The sequence below is a fragment of the Dendrobates tinctorius genome, unplaced genomic scaffold (genome assembly GCF_039654945.1).
Source record: "Dendrobates tinctorius isolate UK_male_01 unplaced genomic scaffold, ASM3965494v1 ptg000300l, whole genome shotgun sequence".
Classification (NCBI taxonomy): domain Eukaryota; kingdom Metazoa; phylum Chordata; class Amphibia; order Anura; family Dendrobatidae; genus Dendrobates; species Dendrobates tinctorius.
This window is the reverse complement of record NW_027361967.1, coordinates 1-27,773: the sequence shown is the minus strand read 5'-3', so window position 1 is coordinate 27,773 and position 27,773 is coordinate 1. Positions and strand designations below refer to the sequence as shown.

The 27,773-nt window shown below is 35.9% G+C and overlaps 8 non-coding genes across 8 annotated transcripts; all 8 read right to left on the bottom strand.

Annotated features, from left to right (window-relative positions):
* Nucleotides 1–3,057: 3,057 nt before the first annotated feature.
* Nucleotides 3,058–3,140, bottom strand: TRNAL-UAG (transfer RNA leucine (anticodon UAG)). Its single transcript has one exon. It is a non-coding gene; the product is annotated as a tRNA-Leu (tRNA).
* Nucleotides 3,141–7,844: 4,704 nt separating this feature from the next.
* TRNAL-UAG (transfer RNA leucine (anticodon UAG)) lies at nucleotides 7,845–7,927 on the bottom strand. The gene has a single exon. It is a non-coding gene; the product is annotated as a tRNA-Leu (tRNA).
* Nucleotides 7,928–9,829: 1,902 nt separating this feature from the next.
* Nucleotides 9,830–9,912, bottom strand: TRNAL-UAG (transfer RNA leucine (anticodon UAG)). Its single transcript has one exon. It is a non-coding gene; the product is annotated as a tRNA-Leu (tRNA).
* A 6,339-nt stretch (nucleotides 9,913–16,251) lies between these two features.
* TRNAL-CAG (transfer RNA leucine (anticodon CAG)) lies at nucleotides 16,252–16,334 on the bottom strand. The gene has a single exon. It is a non-coding gene; the product is annotated as a tRNA-Leu (tRNA).
* A 995-nt stretch (nucleotides 16,335–17,329) lies between these two features.
* Nucleotides 17,330–17,402, bottom strand: TRNAF-GAA (transfer RNA phenylalanine (anticodon GAA)). Its single transcript has one exon. It is a non-coding gene; the product is annotated as a tRNA-Phe (tRNA).
* A 2,820-nt stretch (nucleotides 17,403–20,222) lies between these two features.
* TRNAL-CAG (transfer RNA leucine (anticodon CAG)) lies at nucleotides 20,223–20,305 on the bottom strand. The gene has a single exon. It is a non-coding gene; the product is annotated as a tRNA-Leu (tRNA).
* A 4,999-nt stretch (nucleotides 20,306–25,304) lies between these two features.
* On the bottom strand, nucleotides 25,305–25,377 carry TRNAF-GAA (transfer RNA phenylalanine (anticodon GAA)). Its single transcript has one exon. It is a non-coding gene; the product is annotated as a tRNA-Phe (tRNA).
* A 1,912-nt stretch (nucleotides 25,378–27,289) lies between these two features.
* Nucleotides 27,290–27,362, bottom strand: TRNAF-GAA (transfer RNA phenylalanine (anticodon GAA)). Its single transcript has one exon. It is a non-coding gene; the product is annotated as a tRNA-Phe (tRNA).
* Between the last annotated feature and the right edge of the window lie 411 nt (nucleotides 27,363–27,773).

The following is a 27,773-nucleotide window of genomic DNA, read 5'->3' as shown; positions in this document are numbered from 1 at the left end:
AGAGGAAAAATTACTAAAAAACATTCATGTGTTCAAAAGGAAAAAGTTACCGTTTCTCAAATTTTTAACATTTTGTTTTCTGTAGATAGTTAAGATTTTTAGGCCTTTTGATCATGATCAGTCCATGTGCTTTGTTTAATATCTCCTTAAAATGTAAATGGTGAAGAAAAAGCATTTTGCCGAAACCCGGGACCTTTAGATCTTCAGTCTAACGCTCTCCCAACTGAGCTATTTCGGCCATATCTATACATTTTCTGGGGGGTTTGACACTCTGCAAATGTCAAGTGTCACACCTGGAGGGATATATTATAATTTTTCATTTGACTGTTTTTTGAAGCATGATTTCTATTTGAAACGCCTTCCATTTTGCTGTACATATTTAATAACATTCATTAACTATTTGTGAATGAGTAGAAAAAGACAGCAATTTTGCCATTGAATTTTTACATTTTCAGTTTGTCTCCATGCACCAGTATAATTCTGACCCTGTGCTTCTAGAATAGGTCATGGTCGCACATAAAACACAATTTGCATGCATAATGTTACATCAAGTTTTATTTTTTATGAGATGCAAACAATTGGAGCAAAAAAGAGACAAAAATTTAGAGAAAATATTTTATTGATTGTTAAAAGTGAGACCATTTGTCCCAAAATGTGCTGAAACATGTCAGAATGACATGGGCATTTCACATTTTTTAAACTATGATTACCTACTTGTTAAGTTTTTGTTTATTAAATATCGTTATGGTCTATTGATGTATGAGGTGAAAACTATGAAAGTAGACTTACCAGCAAATCCGTTTCTAGATATATTTCATGACAGCACTGTAGAAGGTTGATTCCCTACCCTAATAGGGACAGAGAACACAAAGAGGTGAAATAGTCCCTCCTCATTGACTGTCCAAAGGATTTTTCTAGTGCCAAAAGAACAACAGACATATGCACAAAAATCTGTTTGATGTTCCTAGAGTTCTTTTTTGAGAGGACAAATTCAGATTCACTCCAAAGACTCTCAGGAAATTTTTCAAAACCACATTACATGAAGATAAAGTTTCTTGAAATTAAATGTTGATGTCAGAAGTGGGATTTGAACCCACGCCTCCAGGGGAAACTGCAACCTAACCGCAGCGCCTTAGACCACTCTGCCATCTTGACTTCGATATGCAAGTGGAACTTAACTCCTTCCATGCTAGTCAGCAGAAATGTTACCATTCCTTGTGATTAAAAACTTGTCACACCACCCCAAAAAAGTCAATAAATAACATTTTTTATATGCGTACTTTTCGTCTGCATTAATTTTTAAACCTCCATTTATTTTGTTTGGATATTAGAAATGTTAGATTTCTCACAAATGCGGTGATGCACCACATTTCTTCAGAAACTACTGTTTGGCCACACAGCAGGGCTTTGAAAGGAAGAGCCCTATTTGGGTTTTGCAATGCAGATTTTGCAGGAATACCTTGCAGATGAAATTTGCAGAGTACCAAAACAGCAGAAAACCTCCCAAAGTGACCACATTTTAGAAATTATTTTGCACAATGAGTTAATCAACACCTGCAATTACTATTGTCAGCCTATAGGTGTTTTCACTCTGAACCATCCAGCATTGCAAGTATGCCAGTTTAGTGCCCAGCTTTTGCTTGCAGAGACAAGCAACCCATACATTTTTAAGTGGGCTCTACTCACTGGAGCAATGTCAAATATGTAGATGCTTTGTCTCACCATTAAAGTAGAAACCTCCTATATTTCAAATTAAAGATGACGGACCTGTGTGGAGCTTGTGTTTTTTGCCTTTTTGACTTTGTCCACAGCATATTTTTTAAGGACATTTGTCTCAGTAATGCCTCAGTGTTTCAAAGTCAAACAAGCTGACTATAATCATTCAGCTAGTGTCTGATAAGTGCTGTCTGTTTCAGCTATCAGGTTACCTTTTAATCCTCTTACAGCTAAGTCAATCTGAAATAAAACAAAATAGAGGAAAAATTACTAAAAAACATTCATGTGTTCAAAAGGAAAAAGTTACCGTTTCTCAAATTTTTAACATTTTGTTTTCTGTAGATAGTTAAGATTTTTAGGCCTTTTGATCATGATCAGTCCATGTGCTTTGTTTAATATCTCCTTAAAATGTAAACGGTGAAGAAAAAGCATTTTGCCGAAACCCGGGATTGGACTAGGGACCTTTAGATCTTCAGTCTAACGCTCTCCCAACTGAGCTATTTCGGCCATATCTATACATTTTCTGGGCGGTTTGACACTCTGCAAATGTCAAGTGTCACACCTGGAGGGATATATTATAATTTTTCATTTGACTGTTTTTTGAAGCATGATTTCTATTTGAAACGCCTTCCATTTTGCTGTACATATTTAATAACATTCATTAACTATTTGTGAATGAGTAGAAAAAGACAGCAATTTTGCCATTGAATTTTTACATTTTCAGTTTGTCTCCATGCACCAGTATAATTCTGACCCTGTGCTTCTAGAATAGGTCATGGTCGCACATAAAACACAATTTGCATGCATAATGTTACATCAAGTTTTATTTTTTATGAGATGCAAACAATTGGAGCAAAAAAGAGACAAAAATTTAGAGAAAATATTTTATTGATTGTTAAAAGTGAGACCATTTGTCCCAAAATGTGCTGAAACATGTCAGAATGACATGGGCATTTCACATTTTTTAAACTATGATTACCTACTTGTTAAGTTTTTGTTTATTAAATATCGTTATGGTCTATTGATGTATGAGGTGAAAACTATGAAAGTAGACTTACCAGCAAATCCGTTTCTAGATATATTTCATGACAGCACTGTAGAAGGTTGATTCCCTACCCTAATAGGGACAGAGAACACAAAGAGGTGAAATAGTCCCTCCTCATTGACTGTCCAAAGGATTTTTCTAGTGCCAAAAGAACAACAGACATATGCACAAAAATCTGTTTGATGTTCCTAGAGTTCTTTTTTGAGAGGACAAATTCAGATTCACTCCAAAGACTCTCAGGAAATTTTTCAAAACCACATTACATGAAGATAAAGTTTCTTGAAATTAAATGTTGATGTCAGAAGTGGGATTTGAACCCACGCCTCCAGGGGAAACTGCAACCTAAGCGCAGCGCCTTAGACCACTCTGCCATCTTGACTTCGATATGCAATTGGAACTTAACTCCTTCCATGCTAGTCAGCAGAAATGTTACCATTCCTTGTGATTAAAAACTTGTCACACCACCCCAAAAAAGTCAATAAATAACATTTTTTATATGCGTACTTTTCGTCTGCATTAATTTTTAAACCTCCATTTATTTTGTTTGGATATTAGAAATGTTAGATTTCTCACAAATGCGGTGATGCACCACATTTCTTCAGAAACTACTGTTTGGCCACACAGCAGGGCTTTGAAAGGAAGAGCCCTATTTGGGTTTTGCAATGCAGATTTTGCAGGAATACCTTGCAGATGAAATTTGCAGAGTACCAAAACAGCAGAAAACCTCCCAAAGTGACCACATTTTAGAAATTATTTTGCACAATGAGTTAATCAACACCTGCAATTACTATTGTCAGCCTATAGGTGTTTTCACTCTGAACCATCCAGCATTGCAAGTATGCCAGTTTAGTGCCCAGCTTTTGCTTGCAGAGACAAGCAACCCATACATTTTTAAGTGGGCTCTACTCACTGGAGCAATGTCAAATATGTAGATGCTTTGTCTCACCATTAAAGTAGAAACCTCCTATATTTCAAATTAAAGATGACGGACCTGTGTGGAGCTTGTGTTTTTTGCCTTTTTGACTTTGTCCACAGCATATTTTTTAAGGACATTTGTCTCAGTAATGCCTCAGTGATTCAAAGTCAAACAAGCTGACTATAATCATTCAGCTAGTGTCTGATAAGTGCTGTCTGTTTCAGCTATCAGGTTACCTTTTAATCCTCTTACAGCTAAGTCAATCTGAAATAAAACAAAATAGAGGAAAAATTACTAAAAAACATTCATGTGTTCAAAAGGAAAAAGTTACCGTTTCTCAAATTTTTAACATTTTGTTTTCTGTAGATAGTTAAGATTTTTAGGCCTTTTGATCATGATCAGTCCATGTGCTTTGTTTAATATCTCCTTAAAATGTAAACGGTGAAGAAAAAGCATTTTGCCGAAACCCGGGATTGGACTAGGGACCTTTAGATCTTCAGTCTAACGCTCTCCCAACTGAGCTATTTCGGCCATATCTATACATTTTCTGGGGGGTTTGACACTCTGCAAATGTCAAGTGTCACACCTGGAGGGATATATTATAATTTTTCATTTGACTGTTTTTTGAAGCATGATTTCTATTTGAAACGCCTTCCATTTTGCTGTACATATTTAATAACATTCATTAACTATTTGTGAATGAGTAGAAAAAGACAGCAATTTTGCCATTGAATTTTTACATTTTCAGTTTGTCTCCATGCACCAGTATAATTCTGACCCTGTGCTTCTAGAATAGGTCATGGTCGCACATAAAACACAATTTGCATGCATAATGTTACATCAAGTTTTATTTTTTATGAGATGCAAACAATTGGAGCAAAAAAGAGACAAAAATTTAGAGAAAATATTTTATTGATTGTTAAAAGTGAGACCATTTGTCCCAAAATGTGCTGAAACATGTCAGAATGACATGGGCATTTCACATTTTTTAAACTATGATTACCTACTTGTTAAGTTTTTGTTTATTAAATATCGTTATGGTCTATTGATGTATGAGGTGAAAACTATGAAAGTAGACTTACCAGCAAATCCGTTTCTAGATATATTTCATGACAGCACTGTAGAAGGTTGATTCCCTACCCTAATAGGGACAGAGAACACAAAGAGGTGAAATAGTCCCTCCTCATTGACTGTCCAAATGATTTTTCTAGTGCCAAAAGAACAACAGACATATGCACAAAAATCTGTTTGATGTTCCTAGAGTTCTTTTTTGAGAGGACAAATTCAGATTCACTCCAAAGACTCTCAGGAAATTTTTCAAAACCACATTACATGAAGATAAAGTTTCTTGAAATTAGATGTTGATGTCAGAAGTGGGATTTGAAACCACGCCTCCAGGGGAAACTGCAACCTAAACGCAGCGCCTTAGACCACTCTGCCATCTTGACTTCGATATGCAATTGGAACTTAACTCCTTCCATGCTAGTCAGCAGAAATGTTACCATTCCTTGTGATTAAAAACTTGTCACACCACCCCAAAAAAGTCAATAAATAACATTTTTTATATGCGTACTTTTCGTCTGCATTAATTTTTAAACCTCCATTTATTTTGTTTGGATATTAGAAATGTTAGATTTCTCACAAATGCGGTGATGCACCACATTTCTTCAGAAACTACTGTTTGGCCACACAGCAGGGCTTTGAAAGGAAGAGCCCTATTTGGGTTTTGCAATGCAGATTTTGCAGGAATACCTTGCAGATGAAATTTGCAGAGTACCAAAACAGCAGAAAACCTCCCAAAGTGACCACATTTTAGAAATTATTTTGCACAATGAGTTAATCAACACCTGCAATTACTATTGTCAGCCTATAGGTGTTTTCACTCTGAACCATCCAGCATTGCAAGTATGCCAGTTTAGTGCCCAGCTTTTGCTTGCAGAGACAAGCAACCCATACATTTTTAAGTGGGCTCTACTCACTGGAGCAATGTCAAATATGTAGATGCTTTGTCTCACCATTAAAGTAGAAACCTCCTATATTTCAAATTAAAGATGACGGACCTGTGTGGAGCTTGTGTTTTCTGCCTTTTTGACTTTGTCCACAGCATATTTTTTAAGGACATTTGTCTCAGTAATGCCTCAGTGTTTCAAAGTCAAACAAGCTGACTATAATCATTCAGCTAGTGTCTGATAAGTGCTGTCTGTTTCAGCTATCAGGTTACCTTTTAATCCTCTTACAGCTAAGTAAATCTGAAATAAAACAAAATAGAGGAAAAATATCGAACTTAACTCCTTCCATGCTAGTCAGCAGAAATGTTACCATTCCTTGTGATTAAAAACTTGTCACACCACCCCAAAAAAGTCAATAAATAACATTTTTTATATGCGTACTTTTCGTCTGCATTAATTTTTAAACCTCCATTTATTTTGTTTGGATATTAGAAATGTTAGATTTCTCACAAATGCGGTGATGCACCACATTTCTTCAGAAACTACTGTTTGGCCACACAGCAGGGCTTTGAAAGGAAGAGCCCTATTTGGGTTTTGCAATGCAGATTTTGCAGGAATACCTTGCAGATGAAATTTGCAGAGTACCAAAACAGCAGAAAACCTCCCAAAGTGACCACATTTTAGAAATTATTTTGCACAATGAGTTAATCAACACCTGCAATTACTATTGTCAGCCTATAGGTGTTTTCACTCTGAACCATCCAGCATTGCAAGTATGCCAGTTTAGTGCCCAGCTTTTGCTTGCAGAGACAAGCAACCCATACATTTTTAAGTGGGCTCTACTCACTGGAGCAATGTCAAATATGTAGATGCTTTGTCTCACCATTAAAGTAGAAACCTCCTATATTTCAAATTAAAGATGACGGACCTGTGTGGAGCTTGTGTTTTTTGCCTTTTTGACTTTGTCCACAGCATATTTTTTAAGGACATTTGTCTCAGTAATGCCTCAGTGTTTCAAAGTCAAACAAGCTGACTATAATCATTCAGCTAGTGTCTGATAAGTGCTGTCTGTTTCAGCTATCAGGTTACCTTTTAATCCTCTTACAGCTAAGTCAATCTGAAATAAAACAAAATAGAGGAAAAATTACTAAAAAACATTCATGTGTTCAAAAGGAAAAAGTTACCGTTTCTCAAATTTTTAACATTTTGTTTTCTGTAGATAGTTAAGATTTTTAGGCCTTTTGATCATGATCAGTCCATGTGCTTTGTTTAATATCTCCTTAAAATGTAAACGGTGAAGAAAAAGCATTTTGCCGAAACCCGGGATTGGACTAGGGACCTTTAGATCTTCAGTCTAACGCTCTCCCAACTGAGCTATTTCGGCCATATCTATACATTTTCTGGGCGGTTTGACACTCTGCAAATGTCAAGTGTCACACCTGGAGGGATATATTATAATTTTTCATTTGACTGTTTTTTGAAGCATGATTTCTATTTGAAACGCCTTCCATTTTGCTGTACATATTTAATAACATTCATTAACTATTTGTGAATGAGTAGAAAAAGACAGCAATTTTGCCATTGAATTTTTACATTTTCAGTTTGTCTCCATGCACCAGTATAATTCTGACCCTGTGCTTCTAGAATAGGTCATGGTCGCACATAAAACACAATTTGCATGCATAATGTTACATCAAGTTTTATTTTTTATGAGATGCAAACAATTGGAGCAAAAAAGAGACAAAAATTTAGAGAAAATATTTTATTGATTGTTAAAAGTGAGACCATTTGTCCCAAAATGTGCTGAAACATGTCAGAATGACATGGGCATTTCACATTTTTTAAACTATGATTACCTACTTGTTAAGTTTTTGTTTATTAAATATCGTTATGGTCTATTGATGTATGAGGTGAAAACTATGAAAGTAGACTTACCAGCAAATCCGTTTCTAGATATATTTCATGACAGCACTGTAGAAGGTTGATTCCCTACCCTAATAGGGACAGAGAACACAAAGAGGTGAAATAGTCCCTCCTCATTGACTGTCCAAAGGATTTTTCTAGTGCCAAAAGAACAACAGACATATGCACAAAAATCTGTTTGATGTTCCTAGAGTTCTTTTTTGAGAGGACAAATTCAGATTCACTCCAAAGACTCTCAGGAAATTTTTCAAAACCACATTACATGAAGATAAAGTTTCTTGAAATTAAATGTTGATGTCAGAAGTGGGATTTGAACCCACGCCTCCAGGGGAAACTGCAACCTAAGCGCAGCGCCTTAGACCACTCTGCCATCTTGACTTCGATATGCAATTGGAACTTAACTCCTTCCATGCTAGTCAGCAGAAATGTTACCATTCCTTGTGATTAAAAACTTGTCACACCACCCCAAAAAAGTCAATAAATAACATTTTTTATATGCGTACTTTTCGTCTGCATTAATTTTTAAACCTCCATTTATTTTGTTTGGATATTAGAAATGTTAGATTTCTCACAAATGCGGTGATGCACCACATTTCTTCAGAAACTACTGTTTGGCCACACAGCAGGGCTTTGAAAGGAAGAGCCCTATTTGGGTTTTGCAATGCAGATTTTGCAGGAATACCTTGCAGATGAAATTTGCAGAGTACCAAAACAGCAGAAAACCTCCCAAAGTGACCACATTTTAGAAATTATTTTGCACAATGAGTTAATCAACACCTGCAATTACTATTGTCAGCCTATAGGTGTTTTCACTCTGAACCATCCAGCATTGCAAGTATGCCAGTTTAGTGCCCAGCTTTTGCTTGCAGAGACAAGCAACCCATACATTTTTAAGTGGGCTCTACTCACTGGAGCAATGTCAAATATGTAGATGCTTTGTCTCACCATTAAAGTAGAAACCTCCTATATTTCAAATTAAAGATGACGGACCTGTGTGGAGCTTGTGTTTTTTGCCTTTTTGACTTTGTCCACAGCATATTTTTTAAGGACATTTGTCTCAGTAATGCCTCAGTGATTCAAAGTCAAACAAGCTGACTATAATCATTCAGCTAGTGTCTGATAAGTGCTGTCTGTTTCAGCTATCAGGTTACCTTTTAATCCTCTTACAGCTAAGTCAATCTGAAATAAAACAAAATAGAGGAAAAATTACTAAAAAACATTCATGTGTTCAAAAGGAAAAAGTTACCGTTTCTCAAATTTTTAACATTTTGTTTTCTGTAGATAGTTAAGATTTTTAGGCCTTTTGATCATGATCAGTCCATGTGCTTTGTTTAATATCTCCTTAAAATGTAAACGGTGAAGAAAAAGCATTTTGCCGAAACCCGGGATTGGACTAGGGACCTTTAGATCTTCAGTCTAACGCTCTCCCAACTGAGCTATTTCGGCCATATCTATACATTTTCTGGGGGGTTTGACACTCTGCAAATGTCAAGTGTCACACCTGGAGGGATATATTATAATTTTTCATTTGACTGTTTTTTGAAGCATGATTTCTATTTGAAACGCCTTCCATTTTGCTGTACATATTTAATAACATTCATTAACTATTTGTGAATGAGTAGAAAAAGACAGCAATTTTGCCATTGAATTTTTACATTTTCAGTTTGTCTCCATGCACCAGTATAATTCTGACCCTGTGCTTCTAGAATAGGTCATGGTCGCACATAAAACACAATTTGCATGCATAATGTTACATCAAGTTTTATTTTTTATGAGATGCAAACAATTGGAGCAAAAAAGAGACAAAAATTTAGAGAAAATATTTTATTGATTGTTAAAAGTGAGACCATTTGTCCCAAAATGTGCTGAAACATGTCAGAATGACATGGGCATTTCACATTTTTTAAACTATGATTACCTACTTGTTAAGTTTTTGTTTATTAAATATCGTTATGGTCTATTGATGTATGAGGTGAAAACTATGAAAGTAGACTTACCAGCAAATCCGTTTCTAGATATATTTCATGACAGCACTGTAGAAGGTTGATTCCCTACCCTAATAGGGACAGAGAACACAAAGAGGTGAAATAGTCCCTCCTCATTGACTGTCCAAAGGATTTTTCTAGTGCCAAAAGAACAACAGACATATGCACAAAAATCTGTTTGATGTTCCTAGAGTTCTTTTTTGAGAGGACAAATTCAGATTCACTCCAAAGACTCTCAGGAAATTTTTCAAAACCACATTACATGAAGATAAAGTTTCTTGAAATTAAATGTTGATGTCAGAAGTGGGATTTGAACCCACGCCTCCAGGGGAAACTGCAACCTAAGCGCAGCGCCTTAGACCACTCTGCCATCTTGACTTCGATATGCAAGTGGAACTTAACTCCTTCCATGCTAGTCAGCAGAAATGTTACCATTCCTTGTGATTAAAAACTTGTCACACCACCCCAAAAAAGTCAATAAATAACATTTTTTATATGCGTACTTTTCGTCTGCATTAATTTTTAAACCTCCATTTATTTTGTTTGGATATTAGAAATGTTAGATTTCTCACAAATGCGGTGATGCACCACATTTCTTCAGAAACTACTGTTTGGCCACACAGCAGGGCTTTGAAAGGAAGAGCCCTATTTGGGTTTTGCAATGCAGATTTTGCAGGAATACCTTGCAGATGAAATTTGCAGAGTACCAAAACAGCAGAAAACCTCCCAAAGTGACCACATTTTAGAAATTATTTTGCACAATGAGTTAATCAACACCTGCAATTACTATTGTCAGCCTATAGGTGTTTTCACTCTGAACCATCCAGCATTGCAAGTATGCCAGTTTAGTGCCCAGCTTTTGCTTGCAGAGACAAGCAACCCATACATTTTTAAGTGGGCTCTACTCACTGGAGCAATGTCAAATATGTAGATGCTTTGTCTCACCATTAAAGTAGAAACCTCCTATATTTCAAATTAAAGATGACGGACCTGTGTGGAGCTTGTGTTTTTTGCCTTTTTGACTTTGTCCACAGCATATTTTTTAAGGACATTTGTCTCAGTAATGCCTCAGTGATTCAAAGTCAAACAAGCTGACTATAATCATTCAGCTAGTGTCTGATAAGTGCTGTCTGTTTCAGCTATCAGGTTACCTTTTAATCCTCTTACAGCTAAGTCAATCTGAAATAAAACAAAATAGAGGAAAAATTACTAAAAAACATTCATGTGTTCAAAAGGAAAAAGTTACCGTTTCTCAAATTTTTAACATTTTGTTTTCTGTAGATAGTTAAGATTTTTAGGCCTTTTGATCATGATCAGTCCATGTGCTTTGTTTAATATCTCCTTAAAATGTAAACGGTGAAGAAAAAGCATTTTGCCGAAACCCGGGATTGGACTAGGGACCTTTAGATCTTCAGTCTAACGCTCTCCCAACTGAGCTATTTCGGCCATATCTATACATTTTCTGGGGGGTTTGACACTCTGCAAATGTCAAGTGTCACACCTGGAGGGATATATTATAATTTTTCATTTGACTGTTTTTTGAAGCATGATTTCTATTTGAAACGCCTTCCATTTTGCTGTACATATTTAATAACATTCATTAACTATTTGTGAATGAGTAGAAAAAGACAGCAATTTTGCCATTGAATTTTTACATTTTCAGTTTGTCTCCATGCACCAGTATAATTCTGACCCTGTGCTTCTAGAATAGGTCATGGTCGCACATAAAACACAATTTGCATGCATAATGTTACATCAAGTTTTATTTTTTATGAGATGCAAACAATTGGAGCAAAAAAGAGACAAAAATTTAGAGAAAATATTTTATTGATTGTTAAAAGTGAGACCATTTGTCCCAAAATGTGCTGAAACATGTCAGAATGACATGGGCATTTCACATTTTTTAAACTATGATTACCTACTTGTTAAGTTTTTGTTTATTAAATATCGTTATGGTCTATTGATGTATGAGGTGAAAACTATGAAAGTAGACTTACCAGCAAATCCGTTTCTAGATATATTTCATGACAGCACTGTAGAAGGTTGATTCCCTACCCTAATAGGGACAGAGAACACAAAGAGGTGAAATAGTCCCTCCTCATTGACTGTCCAAATGATTTTTCTAGTGCCAAAAGAACAACAGACATATGCACAAAAATCTGTTTGATGTTCCTAGAGTTCTTTTTTGAGAGGACAAATTCAGATTCACTCCAAAGACTCTCAGGAAATTTTTCAAAACCACATTACATGAAGATAAAGTTTCTTGAAATTAGATGTTGATGTCAGAAGTGGGATTTGAAACCACGCCTCCAGGGGAAACTGCAACCTAAACGCAGCGCCTTAGACCACTCTGCCATCTTGACTTCGATATGCAATTGGAACTTAACTCCTTCCATGCTAGTCAGCAGAAATGTTACCATTCCTTGTGATTAAAAACTTGTCACACCACCCCAAAAAAGTCAATAAATAACATTTTTTATATGCGTACTTTTCGTCTGCATTAATTTTTAAACCTCCATTTATTTTGTTTGGATATTAGAAATGTTAGATTTCTCACAAATGCGGTGATGCACCACATTTCTTCAGAAACTACTGTTTGGCCACACAGCAGGGCTTTGAAAGGAAGAGCCCTATTTGGGTTTTGCAATGCAGATTTTGCAGGAATACCTTGCAGATGAAATTTGCAGAGTACCAAAACAGCAGAAAACCTCCCAAAGTGACCACATTTTAGAAATTATTTTGCACAATGAGTTAATCAACACCTGCAATTACTATTGTCAGCCTATAGGTGTTTTCACTCTGAACCATCCAGCATTGCAAGTATGCCAGTTTAGTGCCCAGCTTTTGCTTGCAGAGACAAGCAACCCATACATTTTTAAGTGGGCTCTACTCACTGGAGCAATGTCAAATATGTAGATGCTTTGTCTCACCATTAAAGTAGAAACCTCCTATATTTCAAATTAAAGATGACGGACCTGTGTGGAGCTTGTGTTTTTTGCCTTTTTGACTTTGTCCACAGCATATTTTTTAAGGACATTTGTCTCAGTAATGCCTCAGTGTTTCAAAGTCAAACAAGCTGACTATAATCATTCAGCTAGTGTCTGATAAGTGCTGTCTGTTTCAGCTATCAGGTTACCTTTTAATCCTCTTACAGCTAAGTAAATCTGAAATAAAACAAAATAGAGGAAAAATATCGAACTTAACTCCTTCCATGCTAGTCAGCAGAAATGTTACCATTCCTTGTGATTAAAAACTTGTCACACCACCCCAAAAAAGTCAATAAATAACATTTTTTATATGCGTACTTTTCGTCTGCATTAATTTTTAAACCTCCATTTATTTTGTTTGGATATTAGAAATGTTAGATTTCTCACAAATGCGGTGATGCACCACATTTCTTCAGAAACTACTGTTTGGCCACACAGCAGGGCTTTGAAAGGAAGAGCCCTATTTGGGTTTTGCAATGCAGATTTTGCAGGAATACCTTGCAGATGAAATTTGCAGAGTACCAAAACAGCAGAAAACCTCCCAAAGTGACCACATTTTAGAAATTATTTTGCACAATGAGTTAATCAACACCTGCAATTACTATTGTCAGCCTATAGGTGTTTTCACTCTGAACCATCCAGCATTGCAAGTATGCCAGTTTAGTGCCCAGCTTTTGCTTGCAGAGACAAGCAACCCATACATTTTTAAGTGGGCTCTACTCACTGGAGCAATGTCAAATATGTAGATGCTTTGTCTCACCATTAAAGTAGAAACCTCCTATATTTCAAATTAAAGATGACGGACCTGTGTGGAGCTTGTGTTTTTTGCCTTTTTGACTTTGTCCACAGCATATTTTTTAAGGACATTTGTCTCAGTAATGCCTCAGTGTTTCAAAGTCAAACAAGTTGACTATAATCATTCAGCTAGTGTCTGATAAGTGCTGTCTGTTTCAGCTATCAGGTTACCTTTTAATCCTCTTACAGCTAAGTCAATCTGAAATAAAACAAAATAGAGGAAAAATATCGAACTTAACTCCTTCCATGCTAGTCAGCAGAAATGTTACCATTCCTTGTGATTAAAAACTTGTCACACCACCCCAAAAAAGTCAATAAATAACATTTTTTATATGCGTACTTTTCGTCTGCATTAATTTTTAAACCTCCATTTATTTTGTTTGGATATTAGAAATGTTAGATTTCTCACAAATGCGGTGATGCACCACATTTCTTCAGAAACTACTGTTTGGCCACACAGCAGGGCTTTGAAAGGAAGAGCCCTATTTGGGTTTTGCAATGCAGATTTTGCAGGAATACCTTGCAGATGAAATTTGCAGAGTACCAAAACAGCAGAAAACCTCCCAAAGTGACCACATTTTAGAAATTATTTTGCACAATGAGTTAATCAACACCTGCAATTACTATTGTCAGCCTATAGGTGTTTTCACTCTGAACCATCCAGCATTGCAAGTATGCCAGTTTAGTGCCCACCTTTTGCTTGCAGAGACAAGCAACCCATACATTTTTAAGTGGGCTCTACTCACTGGAGCAATGTCAAATATGTAGATACTTTGTCTCACCATTAAAGTAGAAACCTCCTATATTTCAAATTAAAGATGACGGACCTGTGTGGAGCTTGTGTTTTTTGCCTTTTTGACTTTGTCCACAGCATATTTTTTAAGGACATTTGTCTCAGTAATGCCTCAGTGTTTCAAAGTCAAACAAGCTGACTATAATCATTCAGCTAGTGTCTGATAAGTGCTGTCTGTTTCAGCTATCAGGTTACCTTTTAATCCTCTTACAGCTAAGTCAATCTGAAATAAAACAAAATAGAGGAAAAATATCGAACTTAACTCCTTCCATGCTAGTCAGCAGAAATGTTACCATTCCTTGTGATTAAAAACTTGTCACACCACCCCAAAAAAGTCAATAAATAACATTTTTTATATGCGTACTTTTCGTCTGCATTAATTTTTAAACCTCCATTTATTTTGTTTGGATATTAGAAATGTTAGATTTCTCACAAATGCGGTGATGCACCACATTTCTTCAGAAACTACTGTTTGGCCACACAGCAGGGCTTTGAAAGGAAGAGCCCTATTTGGGTTTTGCAATGCAGATTTTGCAGGAATACCTTGCAGATGAAATTTGCAGAGTACCAAAACAGCAGAAAACCTCCCAAAGTGACCACATTTTAGAAATTATTTTGCACAATGAGTTAATCAACACCTGCAATTACTATTGTCAGCCTATAGGTGTTTTCACTCTGAACCATCCAGCATTGCAAGTATGCCAGTTTAGTGCCCACCTTTTGCTTGCAGAGACAAGCAACCCATACATTTTTAAGTGGGCTCTACTCACTGGAGCAATGTCAAATATGTAGATACTTTGTCTCACCATTAAAGTAGAAACCTCCTATATTTCAAATTAAAGATGACGGACCTGTGTGGAGCTTGTGTTTTTTGCCTTTTTGACTTTGTCCACAGCATATTTTTTAAGGACATTTGTCTCAGTAATGCCTCAGTGTTTCAAAGTCAAACAAGCTGACTATAATCATTCAGCTAGTGTCTGATAAGTGCTGTCTGTTTCAGCTATCAGGTTACCTTTTAATCCTCTTACAGCTAAGTCAATCTGAAATAAAACAAAATAGAGGAAAAATTACTAAAAAACATTCATGTGTTCAAAAGGAAAAAGTTACCGTTTCTCAAATTTTTAACATTTTGTTTTCTGTAGATAGTTAAGATTTTTAGGCCTTTTGATCATGATCAGTCCATGTGCTTTGTTTAATATCTCCTTAAAATGTAAACGGTGAAGAAAAAGCATTTTGCCGAAACCCGGGATTGGACCAGGGACCTTTAGATCTTCAGTCTAACGCTCTCCCAACTGAGTTATTTCTGCCATATCTATACATTTTCTCGGGGGTTTGACACTCTGCAAATGTCAAGTGTCACACCTGGAGGGATATATTATAATTTTTCATTTGACTGTTTTTTGAAGCATGATTTCTATTTGAAACGCCTTCCATTTTGCTGTACATATTTAATAACATTCATTAACTATTTGTGAATGAGTAGAAAAAGACAGCAATTTTGCCATTGAATTTTTACATTTTCAGTTTGTCTCCATGCACCAGTATAATTCTGACCCTGTGCTTCTAGAATAGGTCATGGTCGCACATAAAACACAATTCGCATGCATAATGTTACATCAAGTTTTATTTTTTATGAGATGCAAACAATTGGAGCAAAAAAGAGACAAAAATTTAGAGAAAATATTTTATTGATTGTTAAAAGTGAGACCATTTGTCCCAAAATGTGCTGAAACATGTCAGAATGACATGGGCATTTCACATTTTTTAAACTATGATTACCTACTTGTTAAGTTTTTGTTTATTTAGTATCGTTATGGTCTATTGATGTATGAGGTGAAAACTATGAAAGTAGACTTACCAGCAAATCCGTTTCTAGATATATTTCATGACAGCACTGTAGAAGGTTGATTCCCTACCCTAATAGGGACAGAGAACACAAAGAGGTGAAATAGTCACTCCTCATTGACTGTCCAAAGGATTTTTCTAGTGCCAAAAGAACAACAGACATATGCACAAAAAATCTGTTTGATGTTCCTAGAGTTCTTTTTTGAGAGGACAAATTCAGATTCACTCCAAAGACTCTCAGGAAATTTTTCAAAACCACATTACATGAAGATAAAGTTACTTGAAATTAAATGTTGATGTCAGAAGTGTGATTTGAACCCACGCCTCCAGGGGAGACTGCGACCTGAACGCAGCGCCTTAGACCGCTCGGCCATCCTGACTTCGATATGCAATTGGAACTTAACTCCTTCCATGCTAGTCAGCAGAAATGTTACCATTCCTTGTGATTAAAAACTTGTCACACCACCCCAAAAAAGTCAATAAATAACATTTTTTATATGCGTACTTTTCGTCTGCATTAATTTTTAAACCTCCATTTATTTTGTTTGGATATTAGAAATGTTAGATTTCTCACAAATGCGGTGATGCACCACATTTCTTCAGAAACTACTGTTTGGCCACACAGCAGGGCTTTGAAAGGAAGAGCCCTATTTGGGTTTTGCAATGCAGATTTTGCAGGAATACCTTGCAGATGAAATTTGCAGAGTACCAAAACAGCAGAAAACCTCCCAAAGTGACCACATTTTAGAAATTATTTTGCACAATGAGTTAATCAACACCTGCAATTACTATTGTCAGCCTATAGGTGTTTTCACTCTGAACCATCCAGCATTGCAAGTATGCCAGTTTAGTGCCCAGCTTTTGCTTGCAGAGACAAGCAACCCATACATTTTTAAGTGGGCTCTACTCACTGGAGCAATGTCAAATATGTAGATGCTTTGTCTCACCATTAAAGTAGAAACCTCCTATATTTCAAATTAAAGATGACGGACCTGTGTGGAGCTTGTGTTTTTTGCCTTTTTGACTTTGTCCACAGCATATTTTTTAAGGACATTTGTCTCAGTAATGCCTCAGTGTTTCAAAGTCAAACAAGCTGACTATAATCATTCAGCTAGTGTCTGATAAGTGCTGTCTGTTTCAGCTATCAGGTTACCTTTTAATCCTCTTACAGCTAAGTCAATCTGAAATAAAACAAAATAGAGGAAAAATTACTAAAAAACATTCATGTGTTCAAAAGGAAAAAGTTACCGTTTCTCAAATTTTTAACATTTTGTTTTCTGTAGATAGTTAAGATTTTTAGGCCTTTTGATCATGATCAGTCCATGTGCTTTGTTTAATATCTCCTTAAAATGTAAACGGTGAAGAAAAAGCATTTTGCCGAAACCCGGGATTGGACCAGGGACCTTTAGATCTTCAGTCTAACGCTCTCCCAACTGAGCTATTTCGGCCATATCTATACATTTTCTGGGGGGTTTGACACTCTGCAAATGTCAAGTGTCACACCTGGAGGGATATATTATAATTTTTCATTTGACTGTTTTTTGAAGCATGATTTCTATTTGAAACGCCTTCCATTTTGCTGTACATATTTAATAACATTCATTAACTATTTGTGAATGAGTAGAAAAAGACAGCAATTTTGCCATTGAATTTTTACATTTTCAGTTTGTCTCCATGCACCAGTATAATTCTGACCCTGTGCTTCTAGAATAGGTCATGGTCGCACATAAAACACAATTTGCATGCATAATGTTACATCAAGTTTTATTTTTTATGAGATGCAAACAATTGGAGCAAAAAAGAGACAAAAATTTAGAGAAAATATTTTATTGATTGTTAAAAGTGAGACCATTTGTCCCAAAATGTGCTGAAACATGTCAGAATGACATGGGCATTTCACATTTTTTAAACTATGATTACCTACTTGTTAAGTTTTTGTTTATTAAATATCGTTATGGTCTATTGATGTATGAGGTGAAAACTATGAAAGTAGACTTACCAGCAAATCCGTTTCTAGATATATTTCATGACAGCACTGTAGAAGGTTGATTCCCTACCCTAATAGGGACAGAGAACACAAAGAGGTGAAATAGTCCCTCCTCATTGACTGTCCAAAGGATTTTTCTAGTGCCAAAAGAACAACAGACATATGCACAAAAAATCTGTTTGATGTTCCTAGAGTTCTTTTTTGAGAGGACAAATTCAGATTCACTCCAAAGACTCTCAGGAAATTTTTCAAAACCACATTACATGAAGATAAAGTTTCTTGAAATTAAATGTTGATGTCAGAAGTGGGATTTGAACCCACGCCTACAGGGGAAACTGCAACCTGAACGCTGCGTCTTAGACCGCTCGGCCAGCCTGACTTTGATATGCAATTGGAACTTAACTCCTTCCATGCTAGTCAGCAGAAATGTTACCATTCCTTGTGATTACAAACTTGTCACACCACCCCAAAAAAGTCAATAAATAACATTTTTTATATGCGTACTTTTCGTCTGCATTAATTTTTAAACCTCCATTTATTTTGTTTGGATATTAGAAATGTTAGATTTCTCACAAATGCGGTGATGCACCACATTTCTTCAGAAACTACTGTTTGGCCACACAGCAGGGCTTTGAAAGGAAGAGCCCTATTTGGGTTTTGCAATGCAGATTTTGCAGGAATACCTTGCAGATGAAATTTGCAGAGTACCAAAACAGCAGAAAACCTCCCAAAGTGACCACATTTTAGAAATTATTTTGCACAATGAGTTAATCAACACCTGCAATTACTATTGTCAGCCTATAGGTGTTTTCACTCTGAACCATCCAGCATTGCAAGTATGCCAGTTTAGTGCCCAGCTTTTGCTTGCAGAGACAAGCAACCCATACATTTTTAAGTGGGCTCTACTCACTGGAGCAATGTCAAATATGTAGATGCTTTGTCTCACCATTAAAGTAGAAACCTCCTATATTTCAAATTAAAGATGACGGACCTGTGTGGAGCTTGTGTTTTTTGCCTTTTTGACTTTGTCCACAGCATATTTTTAAGGACATTTGTCTCAGTAATGCCTCAGTGTTTCAAAGTCAAACAAGCTGACTATAATCATTCAGCTAGTGTCTGATAAGTGCTGTCTGTTTCAGCTATCAGGTTACCTTTTAATCCTCTTACAGCTAAGTCAATCTGAAATAAAACAAAATAGAGGAAAAATTACTAAAAAACATTCATGTGTTCAAAAGGAAAAAGTTACCGTTTCTCAAATTTTTAACATTTTGTTTTCTGTAGATAGTTAAGATTTTTAGGCCTTTTGATCATGATCAGTCCATGTGCTTTGTTTAATATCTCCTTAAAATGTAAACGGTGAAGAAAAAGCATTTTGCCGAAACCCGGGATTGGACTAGGGACCTTTAGATCTTCAGTCTAACGCTCTCCCAACTGAGCTATTTCGGCCATATCTATACATTTTCTGGGGGGTTTGACACTCTGCAAATGTCAAGTGTCACACCTGGAGGGATATATTATAATTTTTCATTTGACTGTTTTTTGAAGCATGTTTTCTATTTGAAACGCCTTCCATTTTGCTGTACATATTTAATAACATTCATTGACTATTTGTGAATGAGTAGAAAAAGACAGCAATTTTGCCATTGAATTTTTACATTTTCAGTTTGTCTCCATGCACCAGTATAATTCTGACCCTGTGCTTCTAGAATAGGTCATGGTCGCACATAAAACACAATTTGCATGCATAATGTTACATCAAGTTTTATTTTTTATGAGATGCAAACAATTGGAGCAAAAAAGAAACAAAAATTTAGAGAAAATATTTTATTGATTGTTAAAAGTGAGACCATTTGTCCCAAAATGTGCTGAAACATGTCAGAATGACATGGGCATTTCACATTTTTTAAACTATGATTACCTACTTGTTAAGTTTTTGTTTATTAAGTATCGTTATGGTCTATTGATGTATGAGGTGAAAACTATGAAAGTAGACTTACCAGCAAATCCGTTTCTAGATATATTTCATGACAGCACTGTAGAAGGTTGATTCCCTGCCCTAATAGGGACAGAGAACACAAAGAGGTGAAATAGTCCCTCCTCATTGACTGTCCAAAGGATTTTTCTAGTGCCAAAAGAACAACAGACATATGCACAAAAAATCTGTTTGATGTTCCTAGAGTTCTTTTTTGAGAGGACAAATTCAGATTCACTCCAAAGACTCTCAGGAAATTTTTCAAAACCACATTACATGAAGATAAAGTTACTTGAAATTAAATGTTGATGTCAGAAGTGGGATTTGAACCCACGCCTCCAGGGGAGACTGCGACCTGAACGCAGCGCCTTAGACCGCTCGGCCATCCTGACTTCGATATGAAATTGGAACTTAACTCCTTCCATGCTAGTCAGCAGAAATGTTACCATTCCTTGTGATTACAAACTTGTCACACCACCCCAAAAAAGTCAATAAATAACATTTTTTATATGCGTACTTTTCGTCTGCATTAATTTTTAAACCTCCATTTATTTTGTTTGGATATTAGAAATGTTAGATTTCTCACAAATACGGTGATGCACCACATTTCTTCAGAAACTACTGTTTGGCCACACAGCAGGGCTTTGAAAGGAAGAGCCCTATTTGGGTTTTGCAATGCAGATTTTGCAGGAATACCTTGCAGATGAAATTTGCAGAGTACCAAAATAGCAGAAAACCTCCCAAAGTGACCACATTTTAGAAATTATTTTGCACAATGAGTTAATCAACACCTGCAATTACTATTGTCAGCCTATAGGTGTTTTCACTCTGAACCATCCAGCATTGCAAGTATGCCAGTTTAGTGCCCAGCTTTTGCTTGCAGAGGCAAGCAACCCATACATTTTTAAGTGGGCTCTACTCACTGGAGCAATGTCAAATATGTAGATGCTATGTCTCACCATTAAAGTAGAAACCTCCTATATTTCAAATTAAAGATGACGGACCTGTGTGGAGCTTGTGTTTTTTGCCTTTTTGACTTTGTCCACAGCATATTTTTTAAGGACATTTGTCTCAGTAATGCCTCAGTGTTTCAAAGTCAAACAAGCTGACTATAATCATTCAGCTAGTGTCTGATAAGTGCTGTCTGTTTCAGCTATCAGGTTACCTTTTAATCCTCTTACAGCTAAGTCAATCTGAAATAAAACAAAATAGAGGAAAAATTACTAAAAAACATTCATGTGTTCAAAAGGAAAAAGTTACCGTTTCTCAAATTTTTAACATTTTGTTTTCTGTAGATAGTTAAGATTTTTAGGCCTTTTGATCATGATCAGTCCATGTGCTTTGTTTAATATCTCCTTAAAATGTAAATGGTGAAGAAAAAGCATTTTGCCGAAACCCGGGACCTTTAGATCTTCAGTCTAACGCTCTCCCAACTGAGCTATTTCGGCCATATCTATACATTTTCTGGGGGGTTTGACACTCTGCAAATGTCAAGTGTCACACCTGGAGGGATATATTATAATTTTTCATTTGACTGTTTTTTGAAGCATGATTTCTATTTGAAACGCCTTCCATTTTGCTGTACATATTTAATAACATTCATTAACTATTTGTGAATGAGTAGAAAAAGACAGCAATTTTGCCATTGAATTTTTACATTTTCAGTTTGTCTCCATGCACCAGTATAATTCTGACCCTGTGCTTCTAGAATAGGTCATGGTCGCACATAAAACACAATTTGCATGCATAATGTTACATCAAGTTTTATTTTTTATGAGATGCAAACAATTGGAGCAAAAAAGAGACAAAAATTTAGAGAAAATATTTTATTGATTGTTAAAAGTGAGACCATTTGTCCCAAAATGTGCTGAAACATGTCAGAATGACATGGGCATTTCACATTTTTTAAACTATGATTACAAACTTGTTAAGTTTTTGTTTATTAAGTATCGTTATGGTCTATTGATGTATGAGGTGAAAACTATGAAAGTAGACTTACCAGCAAATCCGTTTCTAGATATATTTCATGACAGCACTGTAGAAGGTTGATTCCCTACCCTAATAGGGACAGAAAACACAAAGAGGTGAAATAGTCCCTCCTCATTGACTGTCCAAAGGATTTTTCTAGTGCCAAAAGAACAACAGACATATGCACAAAAAATCTGTTTGATGTTCCTAGAGTTCTTTTTTGAGAGGACAAATTCAGATTCACTCCAAAGACTCTCAGGAAATTTTTCAAAACCACATTACTAAGTTTTGTTTGACCTCATCTAATCAATAAATGAAGATAAAGTTTCTTGAAATTAAATGTTGATGTCAGAAGTGGGATTTGAACTCACGCCTCCAGGGGAGACTGCGACCTGAACGCAGCGCCTTAGACCGCTCGGTATTAGACCGCTCGCCTTAGACCGCTTCAATATGCAATTGGAACTTAACTCCTTCCATGCTAGTCAGCAGAAATGTTACCATTCCTTGTGATTAAAAACGTCACACCACCCCAAAAAAGTCAATAAATAACATTTTTTATATGCGTACTTTTCGTCTGCATTAATTTTTAAACCTCCATTTATTTTGTTTGGATATTAGAAATGTTAGATTTCTCACAAATGCGGTGATGCACCACATTTCTTCAGAAACTACTGTTTGGCCACACAGCAGGGCTTTGAAAGGAAGAGCCCTATTTGGGTTTTGCAATGCAGATTTTGCAGGAATACCTTGCAGATGAAATTTGCAGAGTACCAAAACAGCAGAAAACCTCCCAAAGTGACCACATTTTAGAAATTATTTTGCACAATGAGTTAATCAACACCTGCAATTACTATTGTCAGCCTATAGGTGTTTTCACTCTGAACCATCCAGCATTGCAAGTATGCCAGTTTAGTGCCCAGCTTTTGCTTGCAGAGACAAGCAACCCATACATTTTTAAGTGGGCTCTACTCACTGGAGCAATGTCAAATATGTAGATGCTTTGTCTCACCATTAAAGTAGAAACCTCCTATATTTCAAATTAAAGATGACGGACCTGTGTTCAGCTTGTGTTTTTTGCCTTTTTGACTTTGTCCACAGCATATTTTTTAAGGACATTTGTCTCAGTAATGCCTCAGTGTTTCAAAGTCAAACAAGCTGACTATAATCATTCAGCTAGTGTCTGATAAGTGCTGTCTGTTTCAGCTATCAGGTTACCTTTTAATCCTCTTACAGCTAAGTCAATCTGAAATAAAACAAAATAGAGGAAAAATTACTAAAAAACATTCATGTGTTCAAAAGGAAAAAGTTACCGTTTCTCAAATTTTTAACATTTTGTTTTCTGTAGATAGTTAAGATTTTTAGGCCTTTTGATCATGATCAGTCCATGTGCTTTGTTTAATATCTCCTTAAAATGTAAACGGTGAAGAAAAAGCATTTTGCCGAAACCCGGGATTGGACTAGGGACCTTTAGATCTTCAGTCTAACGCTCTCCCAACTGAGCTATTTCGGCCATATCTATACATTTTCTGGGGGGTTTGACACTCTGCAAATGTCAAGTGTCACACCTGGAGGGATATATTATAATTTTTCATTTGACTGTTTTTTGAAGCATGATTTCTATTTGAAACGCCTTCCATTTTGCTGTACATATTTAATAACATTCATTAACTATTTGTGAATGAGTAGAAAAAGACAGCAATTTTGCCATTGAATTTTTACATTTTCAGTTTGTCTCCATGCACCAGTATAATTCTGACCCTGTGCTTCTAGAATAGGTCATGGTCGCACATAAAACACAATTTGCATGCATAATGTTACATCAAGTTTTATTTTTTATGAGATGCAAACAATTGGAGCAAAAAAGAGACAAAAATTTAGAGAAAATATTTTATTGATTGTTAAAAGTGAGACCATTTGTCCCAAAATGTGCTGAAACATGTCAGAATGACATGGGCATTTCACATTTTTTAAACTATGATTACCTACTTGTTAAGTTTTTGTTTATTAAATATCGTTATGGTCTATTGATGTGTGAGGTGAAAACTATGAAAGTAGACTTACCAGCAAATCCGTTTCTAGATATATTTCATGACAGCACTGTAGAAGGTTGATTCCCTACCCTAATAGGGACAGAGAACACAAAGAGGTGAAATAGTCCCTCCTCATTGACTGTCCAAAGGATTTTTCTAGTGCCAAAAGAACAACAGACATATGCACAAAAAATCTGTTTGATGTTCCTAGAGTTCTTTTTTGAGAGGACAAATTCAGATTCACTCCAAAGACTCTCAGGAAATTTTTCAAAACCACATTACATGAAGATAAAGTTTCTTGAAATTAGATGTTGATGTCAGAAGTGGGATTTGAAACCACGCCTCCAGGGGAAACTGCAACCTAAACGCAGCGCCTTAGACCACTCTGCCTTCTTGACTTCAATATGCAATTGGAACTTAACTCCTTCCATGCTAGTCAGCAGAAATGTTACCATTCCTTGTGATTAAAAACTTGTCACACCACCCCAAAAAAGTCAATAAATAACATTTTTTATATGCGTACTTTTCGTCTGCATTAATTTTTAAACCTCCATTTATTTTGTTTGGATATTAGAAATGTTAGATTTCTCACAAATGCGGTGATGCACCACATTTCTTCAGAAACTACTGTTTGGCCACACAGCAGGGCTTTGAAAGGAAGAGCCCTATTTGGGTTTTGCAATGCAGATTTTGCAGGAATACCTTGCAGATGAAATTTGCAGAGTACCAAAACAGCAGAAAACCTCCCAAAGTGACCACATTTTAGAAATTATTTTGCACAATGAGTTAATCAACACCTGCAATTACTATTGTCAGCCTATAGGTGTTTTCACTCTGAACCATCCAGCATTGCAAGTATGCCAGTTTAGTGCCCAGCTTTTGCTTGCAGAGACAAGCAACCCATACATTTTTAAGTGGGCTCTACTCACTGGAGCAATGTCAAATATGTAGATGCTTTGTCTCACCATTAAAGTAGAAACCTCCTATATTTCAAATTAAAGATGACGGACCTGTGTGGAGCTTGTGTTTTTTGCCTTTTTGACTTTGTCCACAGCATATTTTTTAAGGACATTTGTCTCAGTAATGCCTCAGTGTTTCAAAGTCAAACAAGCTGACTATAATCATTCAGCTAGTGTCTGATAAGTGCTGTCTGTTTCAGCTATCAGGTTACCTTTTAATCCTCTTACAGCTAAGTAAATCTGAAATAAAACAAAATAGAGGAAAAATTACTAAAAAACATTCATGTGTTCAAAAGGAAAAAGTTACCGTTTCTCAAATTTTTAACATTTTGTTTTCTGTAGATAGTTAAGATTTTTAGGCCTTTTGATCATGATCAGTCCATGTGCTTTGTTTAATATCTCCTTAAAATGTAAACGGTGAAGAAAAAGGATTTTGCCGAAACCCGGGATTGGACCAGGGACCTTTAGATCTTCAGTCTAACGCTCTCCCAACTGAGCTATTTCGGCCATATCTATACATTTTCTGGGGGGTTTGACACTCTGCAAATGTCAAGTGTCACACCTGGAGGGATATATTATAATTTTTCATTTGACTGTTTTTTGAAGCATGATTTCTATTTGAAACGCCTTCCATTTTGCTGTACATATTTAATAACATTCATTAACTATTTGTGAATGAGTAGAAAAAGACAGCAATTTTGCCATTGAATTTTTACATTTTCAGTTTGTCTCCATGCACCAGTATAATTCTGACCCTGTGCTTCTAGAATAGGTCATGGTCGCACATAAAACACAATTTGCATGCATAATGTTACATCAAGTTTTATTTTTTATGAGATGCAAACAATTGGAGCAAAAAAGAGACAAAAATTTAGAGAAAATATTTTATTGATTGTTAAAAGTGAGACCATTTGTCCCAAAATGTGCTGAAACATGTCAGAATGACATGGGCATTTCACATTTTTTAAACTATGATTACCTACTTGTTAAGTTTTTGTTTATTAAATATCGTTATGGTCTATTGATGTATGAGGTGAAAACTATGAAAGTAGACTTACCAGCAAATCCGTTTCTAGATATATTTCATGACAGCACTGTAGAAGGTTGATTCCCTACCCTAATAGGGACAGAGAACACAAAGAGGTGAAATAGTCCCTCCTCATTGACTGTCCAAATGATTTTTCTAGTGCCAAAAGAACAACAGACATATGCACAAAAATCTGTTTGATGTTCCTAGAGTTCTTTTTTGAGAGGACAAATTCAGATTCACTCCAAAGACTCTCAGGAAATTTTTCAAAACCACATTACATGAAGATAAAGTTTCTTGAAATTAGATGTTGATGTCAGAAGTGGGATTTGAAACCACGCCTCCAGGGGAAACTGCAACCTAAACGCAGCGCCTTAGACCACTCTGCCATCTTGACTTCGATATGCAATTGGAACTTAACTCCTTCCATGCTAGTCAGCAGAAATGTTACCATTCCTTGTGATTAAAAACTTGTCACACCACCCCAAAAAAGTCAATAAATAACATTTTTTATATGCGTACTTTTCGTCTGCATTAATTTTTAAACCTCCATTTATTTTGTTTGGATATTAGAAATGTTAGATTTCTCACAAATGCGGTGATGCACCACATTTCTTCAGAAACTACTGTTTGGCCACACAGCAGGGCTTTGAAAGGAAGAGCCCTATTTGGGTTTTGCAATGCAGATTTTGCAGGAATACCTTGCAGATGAAATTTGCAGAGTACCAAAACAGCAGAAAACCTCCCAAAGTGACCACATTTTAGAAATTATTTTGCACAATGAGTTAATCAACACCTGCAATTACTATTGTCAGCCTATAGGTGTTTTCACTCTGAACCATCCAGCATTGCAAGTATGCCAGTTTAGTGCCCAGCTTTTGCTTGCAGAGACAAGCAACCCATACATTTTTAAGTGGGCTCTACTCACTGGAGCAATGTCAAATATGTAGATGCTTTGTCTCACCATTAAAGTAGAAACCTCCTATATTTCAAATTAAAGATGACGGACCTGTGTGGAGCTTGTGTTTTTTGCCTTTTTGACTTTGTCCACAGCATATTTTTTAAGGACATTTGTCTCAGTAATGCCTCAGTGTTTCAAAGTCAAACAAGCTGACTATAATCATTCAGCTAGTGTCTGATAAGTGCTGTCTGTTTCAGCTATCAGGTTACCTTTTAATCCTCTTACAGCTAAGTAAATCTGAAATAAAACAAAATAGAGGAAAAATTACTAAAAAACATTCATGTGTTCAAAAGGAAAAAGTTACCGTTTCTCAAATTTTTAACATTTTGTTTTCTGTAGATAGTTAAGATTTTTAGGCCTTTTGATCATGATCAGTCCATGTGCTTTGTTTAATATCTCCTTAAAATGTAAACGGTGAAGAAAAAGGATTTTGCCGAAACCCGGGATTGGACCAGGGACCTTTAGATCTTCAGTCTAACGCTCTCCCAACTGAGCTATTTCGGCCATATCTATACATTTTCTGGGGGGTTTGACACTCTGCAAATGTCAAGTGTCACACCTGGAGGGATATATTATAATTTTTCATTTGACTGTTTTTTGAAGCATGATTTCTATTTGAAACGCCTTCCATTTTGCTGTACATATTTAATAACATTCATTAACTATTTGTGAATGAGTAGAAAAAGACAGCAATTTTGCCATTGAATTTTTACATTTTCAGTTTGTCTCCATGCACCAGTATAATTCTGACCCTGTGCTTCTAGAATAGGTCATGGTCGCACATAAAACACAATTTGCATGCATAATGTTACATCAAGTTTTATTTTTTATGAGATGCAAACAATTGGAGCAAAAAAGAGACAAAAATTTAGAGAAAATATTTTATTGATTGTTAAAAGTGAGACCATTTGTCCC